This window comes from Taudactylus pleione, unplaced genomic scaffold (genome assembly GCF_031769625.1).
Source record: "Taudactylus pleione unplaced genomic scaffold, aTauple2 ptg000184l, whole genome shotgun sequence".
NCBI classification, from domain to species: domain Eukaryota; kingdom Metazoa; phylum Chordata; class Amphibia; order Anura; family Myobatrachidae; genus Taudactylus; species Taudactylus pleione.
In genome coordinates, this window is record NW_028284586.1 from 3,445,820 (window position 1) to 3,452,805 (window position 6,986).

Sequence of the window (6,986 nt, forward strand, 5' to 3'; positions counted from 1 at the left end):
AGTCCCCCCTGCTGAAGCTGCTCTCTGCACTTTCAGAGATCATCTAAATAGTTCTTGGAGGGGATCGAAGTTCCCCTCCTCGCAGTGCGATCCCCGGAACATGCGCCCCATAGCTCTGTTCGCACGGCATTCTGGGGCACGATTCCAGAAGTGATGTCAGTGGTCATAGACAGCCGCATCATTTCTGGGGTGTCAGAGGAGAACCGTTATGCACATGTGCGGAAAAGGGTCTTCTGCAAAAGCCAGGGGAAGCAGCGGGGCGGAGTGGTTGCATGTTTTTTTTCTAACTAGTCATTTAGGAGGGTGTCCCAGTTATTCTGAATTAAGTCCCTACATTTTTAGCCAAAAATAGGGGTTTTGTACAACTTATCCCCTACTCAGAAGGTGGTGATAACATTTTGCATCATAACGCTATGGAGAATTCACTCCCCAGGTGCGTATCTATAATGGGCGCAAGGTGTGCAGTGCACACGAGGCCTTGGGACCAGGGGGCCCACACACTGCAGACCCTGCACCCAATGAAACCCTATTTAAAATACTTACATCTCCATATATTTACCTCTCCACGACGCGGGCGCCATGTTCCCGGAGACCTGCACATGCACAATGCCAGAGTCTACTGCACTGCCGGAGATGAGGGGGCCTGATTGGATCCTGCACACAGGCCCCTCCTCTCTTAAAGCGACTCTGTTGCACCCCCTTGACACCGCGGCTAATTGGGTTGCACGATAATCATTAGTTACAAAAAGTTCTCACATATGAAATGGGGGAAAAACGGGTTATTGCGGCTAATAGGATATGGACCTAAATCTTTAATATCTAACCAAATGTTTACATTTATCATTATAATGTTCCTAATCTCATTGCTCCTCTCTTCAGCATCACCCTGTACTTTCTAGTGAAGACAATGGAAGAAAACTGTTACTTGTAAATATATACAGTCTTATTACATAGTGATGTATCAAATACTGCAGATAAAAATAGTTACAGTATAATAGCAGTAGCTTTACCTATTAAGGTATTATATGTAGCGCAATTGGTTACACTTTGAGGTGGGTTATTGGAAGGAAATGAGGGAGTCTGTGTTACCATACTGACAAATCTGTGTTCTCCAAACACTTTAATAGTCAACTTGTTTCTACTGTCCAGATGTTACTTTTATGTGGACACTGGGGGGGCTATTTATGTAATGTCAGGCTACTGGTGGTATCAAAGTTTTTTTGTAAAAAATGTAATTATTAATGTAATGGGTTGGTGGTACCATGAACATATTGTAGACACTATTGATGCAATATGGGATCACTATTACATGCTGGGTTATACAGTTTTGTTGGTGCATTTTAGGAAAATAAGATTTTTTTATTTGTTATTAATTTGATATTGGGGCTGGTTGGAGGGAAATAAGTGTGTTTATAAAATGTGAAAGCTATGAATTTAATATTAAACATTACTTGTGGGGAAGGAGGTATATATATATATATATATATATATTCAACATGGTAGCCTTTGATTTAATGTCTGAGCTAGTTGGTGGAGGGAGATCTTGGGGCAGATTCACTAAACTCACTAACATGTATTTTTCGTGTACCCTTATAATTCCTTATAAATAATGCAACTTGTGAGGATACCGGGTGTATGCGTGCATTATTTTCACCTAATCGCCCTTCACCACCTTGTACAGTACCCCGGTTCCTTTAAAGAGTCCCTTTAGATCGCACAGGAACTGAGGCAATAGCAAAGGTATGTTACCTTTATTTACATACACACTAATTCTACATGTAAAACAGCAACTACAAACTATTATACAATATATACAGAAATGCCAGTAGTATTAGCTACACTTTGGGGACCCCACACATATGTCCCTACAGCAGAGGCCCCTGTTAGTGTAGAAATGTGTACAGTTTGTGTCCTGCATAACCGCCTTGGCTGGGGAAAACTATGCTCGAGAGAGGCTGCTGTGTGACTCCACACTTCTCAGGGAAATGGCTTTTCCGTCCTTGACTTACTGTTCCCGGCCTGATTGTCCTCTGCTCGCCAAGAGCAGGGCGTGCTGGCCAGTCACCTAGCTCCAGCTAGCACACCAGCCGCACACCTCGGGACCGCTCCGGTGGTAGCATACGCGTTGGCTGCATATCTTTCGCCAGACCTCCTCCTTATAGCCAGGTCTGTAGATGGCAGGCTGGCAGCATCTGCCGACTCCTGTGCCCAGCCCTGCCTGTATCCTGCCCCTCCGGCTAGGAACTCCACTCAGATCTCAGATCAGAACTCCCTGCAAAACCCTCAGTTTGCTATTTCCCACCATGAGGTGTCACCCCTGAGCCCTATTGGGTGAAGTCAGTGGTCATGTCTTACCTCACTCCAGAGGTGAGGATTCCGGTGCTCATGTGTCTGGCATAGACCCCTTAGGACAAAGGCTACTCCATCACATTGACAAGGGGATTTAGCATATCAGGGCAATAAAACCAGACACTGTTAACCCCTCATAGTCATTTGTGGTGTCACAAGCCATTCAGCTGGCTATGATTTCCTTTGGGGGATTTCAGCAGGCATACAGAGATACCTGGCTGCCTGTAAATTCCAGTGGGAGGGGGGATGTCTCCCCCTGCATTTTTGACTATAAGTTAAACTAATATTAGTGACTGCACAAAAAGAACGCACATGACAATAACCACAAACAGATCAGACAAACACACACACACAAGCCAAGCATTGGTGATCAACTCTCCTTTCTGCTCAGCACCCTTCAGGGTGGTATAGCCATTTCCCATCCAGGACAATTGGCTGGCACCTTACGCTTTCTTTCTTTTATTTTTATTTATTTTTATTTCAGTAAGGAACATTGGAAAATGACACAAAAATGTTTTCTTCAACAGTGTCACAATTAACATTATATAATTGAGAAATAAAGTAGATAATGTATATAATCAAGACCAAAAGTACTTCTCAATACAGAAAAGGAGTGAGAGAGACGTAATAAAATCAGAGATCGAAATCAAAGCCAATAGGCGTGGCCGGCACATCAACCAAATAAAATCTAAAGTACCGTTGTTTGCATAGTTTTTGGTGCATCTCCCAATAACAATCTGGTTTCGTACCAACTTGTGGAGTGAAAACATTTATGTAATTGATTTTTTAGGTCCCCTGATAGAGAATCAATAAACCTGCCTTTGATTTTGTGAGATCCAGAGGGTCATGTTATATTTGGTAGTATGTAGATATGGCTTTTCCATCAGACGATGGTCTAGTTAGTGTGACGTTGAGAGGGTTGGACCAATCATTTGCAGAGAGATGTCTTACAATCGAGCTAGCATAATGCTGAGCTGATACATAGCTAGAGCGTGTGATTTGGGCTAGGTATATTTTTCTGCCATTACTTGTATATGAAGAGGTAAATGAGATGTGTGATCTACTAATGCTGTAACCTGAGATATACCTTTAGAACACCAGGAAAGGAAAGGTTGCGCTGCTTGGCCATTTTAGAATTCGGAGTTGGCTATCAATGGAAGAAATAGCGAGTGATGGCTATTAAGACCCATTGTGTGTCTGGTGGTGTGCCAAACAATCCAAGAAGACATCAGGAGAGGATTTTGCATATACTATGGGAGTTATTTCCTGTTGATGATTGTATAAGAACAATAAGAGGTGCTGTTGTGGTAAGAAGGATTGATCAATATCAGAAATTGTGCAATGATCCGTACCGTGAATCCAGTCTTGGATGTATCGGGAACACCTGCCTGGTTATACTGTATAGTTTTATATCTGGAAGATTTATCCCCCCACATTGTCTATAGGCTGTTGTAGTTTGATTTAACTTATGCATGATCTCCTATTCTGCCAGATACATTTTCTAAATGTGAAGTTTATTCATTTTTTATCCGCTACAGACAGCAGAATCGGAAGCATCTGAAATGGGTAAAGGATTTTTGGGAATGTATTCATTTATAATATATGTACCCGTCCCAGGTAGGATAACATTAAATGTTGCCTTTTCTCCAATTCCCCTAGTGCTTCTTTAATTATCTTTTGTATGTTCAAACTATATAAATTATGTATATTTTAGGAAGGAAAATTCCAAGATATTTAATAGAATTGGAAGTCCATTTAATCCTATAATCTGCACACCAAGGGGGGGGGGGGGGGGAGGGGGGGGGGTGTATGATCCTGGGAGCCTAGTAACTTACCCTGTGATATATCATGATTAATGGTAAAACCAGAAATCTTTCCATAATCTCTCAAAATATGTAATACAGATGGTAAAGTGGTTTCCGGATGTGGCACCTTACTCTTTCAAGGAGAGGGCACCCACTAAGCATAATTACTAACATAACTTACCAAGTGCTGTTCTTTTCTGCAACATACAACAAACCTCAAACATACAATCAAACAACAAAGAGGGAGCGAGGGTGGGAAAACCTGGAACAAACAGACAGATTTACATGAAGCTCTCCCTTAAATACCCCTAGGCTATCCCCCCATGAGTATTCATTGGCTGCCTAAGACCATCTTGACTTAAAAGGGCACTAACCAACACCTTATTGTGGCAACACTCAAAACACTCGTGGTTTAATGTCCCTCATGCCTAATTGTCAGCCTTCGGGAATACTAAACTCACTAACATGTTGTTTTCGTGTACCCTTATAATACCTTATAAATAATGCAACTTAACTGCTAAAATAAATACACAGACGACAGTGTTGGCGTTTTAAAATCTGTCAATTTTATTTTTGACAAACACTAAAAATTTTGATTATAAGTTAATATTGGTGACGGCACAAAAAGAACGCACATGACAATAACCACAAACAGATCAAACAAACACACACACACAAGCCAAGCATTGGTGGTCAACTCGCCTTTCTTCTTAGCACCCTTCCGGGTGGTATAGCCATTTCCCATAGAGGACAATTGGCTGGCACCTTACTCCACTTTTAAGGAGAGCGAACCCACTACGCATAACTACTAACATAACTAACCAAGCGCAGTTCTTTTCCGCCAAGCGAGGCCTAAACCGATGCGCCACCATCATACCTCAAACCTACACACAGAAACACCGTATCCAGCAGAAAATACCTTCCAGAAAAATAGCCACACCTGCAGGACTAAGGTGCACACCATCACCCCGATACAAGTGAATATCGTGAAATTGTATCAATACATGCTCTTCCACACCACCACCAGTCTCCAGCATGTACCTACCCACTGCAGTATTGACTTTCTCTCTAGCCACATCAAGTCACGCAGCAGACTCAGCATTCCTCCACACACGCCTAGGGACAATGAAGGACCACACCAACTTACAGTAAGGCAAAGCTTCCACAATCAAATTAAAGTCCCTCATGATAACAGAGTGCAAATCTACAGCAGTTCACTTACCTAAGTCATTCCCGCCCAGATGCAACACTATCACCTTAGGCAACCCATAAGACTGTACAGCAGACAAACCTACCTAAAAGAGAGTCCCAGCATATCCCCCGAAAACCTAACCACCTAATTAAATGCGGCTGAGAGAAACTGCTAGTATCATAAGCTAATGGGGATCGAGCAGCCCAGAATATATAGGAATGCCCTAACACCCAGATCGGCTTAACATAAAATCCACCTGAAAACATGTGAAAAAGAAAGGTAAACATGGAAAGAAAAAAACATACATGGAAGCATAACATAAAGAAGGGCAGGGGAAGGGGAACAACGTAGCCAACCGGACTTGAGGCAAAAACTAAAAAACCCCGGAGTAAACTATTAATCACGCCATTTCATGTAATTGAGAATCCAATTGGACCCTGGGGGAAAAATAAAAATTCCTCATAGACTCCCGCAGTATGTCGGCGAGTGGTTAGGCCTCCGGTGAGCTATGTTTGAACACAGATAAACCCGGATGAATATAGCGACGAAACACAGCAGAGCGCCACCGACCCAGGGATTGTATATCCCTGTCGGATAAACCAGCAGAAGCTGCAGCTGTAGCAGCTCCATTTCTTAATGAGTGAGTGCCGAACTTACCCGCCTCGAGCTCTAAAGATGCCAAGCAACGCTTCAAGACATGACAAAACTGGTATTTCGTAACCGGGGACCCATCCTTGTGCATCAACTATGCCCCATCTCGTTCACCACGCACATGTTCGAAGGCGCGCACCAGCGCCACTCGACATACCGCAGGAATGGAACATGGTTGAAGGGAAAGCTAGCGCCCTCTACCAGCCTGGTCCGTCTTGGAGCGTCCTATAAGGCAAAGGACTGCGCCTGGGCGTACAATCACATCCGCAACAGTGAGTGGTGGGTCAGCCCTCTTAGAAGGGGCAACTAATTCACAGACCCGAAACGCTCCGTAAAAAGCCATGGCAAAACTCAACTGAAATAACAGGCATTCGAATGGTGAAAAACAAACTGCAAGGACCGCAGCCAACAAGCGATGCAACAGGGAAATGTCAATGGAATGCCTGGAGTCGACTGCTGTAGGGGTCGACCTGGACCAACCCCTCAAAGCCAACGAGACAAAGAAGGACCTTGAGGGATCGGGCATGTCATATAACCCAGAGATAAACGACACGCCTGCATATATACTCTACATCACAGCAAGCGCCCTTGTGAGTACAGATCACAAATAAAAGCCAGCATGACTTGCTGCAAGCTCTTACCTGCCTGGGCCACCGACACATGGAAACGCTCCCATTCCAGCCAACCCACCTGATAACAGCGCAAAGTCCTGGGGGCAATGGCCCTTAAAGCTAGTTCCTCCATGCCAGCCTGACGATCTGCCAAACATAATGAGGACACAGGTCACCAGACAACTCAGCCTGGGAAGCTTACTCCCTAAACCGGTGCCAGTTGAATTGTGATAAAGCATCCGCCATCGCATTTTGTACACCTGGCACATGACGGGCAACAAAATGGACATTCAGCAGCATGGCAACGCAGCACCAGTCTCGCTAGCAGACGAACAACCGGAAGAGATGATGAACTCTGACGATTGATCGCATGCACTA

General features: G+C 43.9%; 1 pseudogene; it reads right to left on the reverse strand.

The window, feature by feature from the left end:
- Positions 1-5,836: 5,836 nt before the first annotated feature.
- Positions 5,837-6,753, reverse strand: LOC148519704 (uncharacterized; annotated as a pseudogene).
- Between the last annotated feature and the right edge of the window lie 233 nt (positions 6,754-6,986).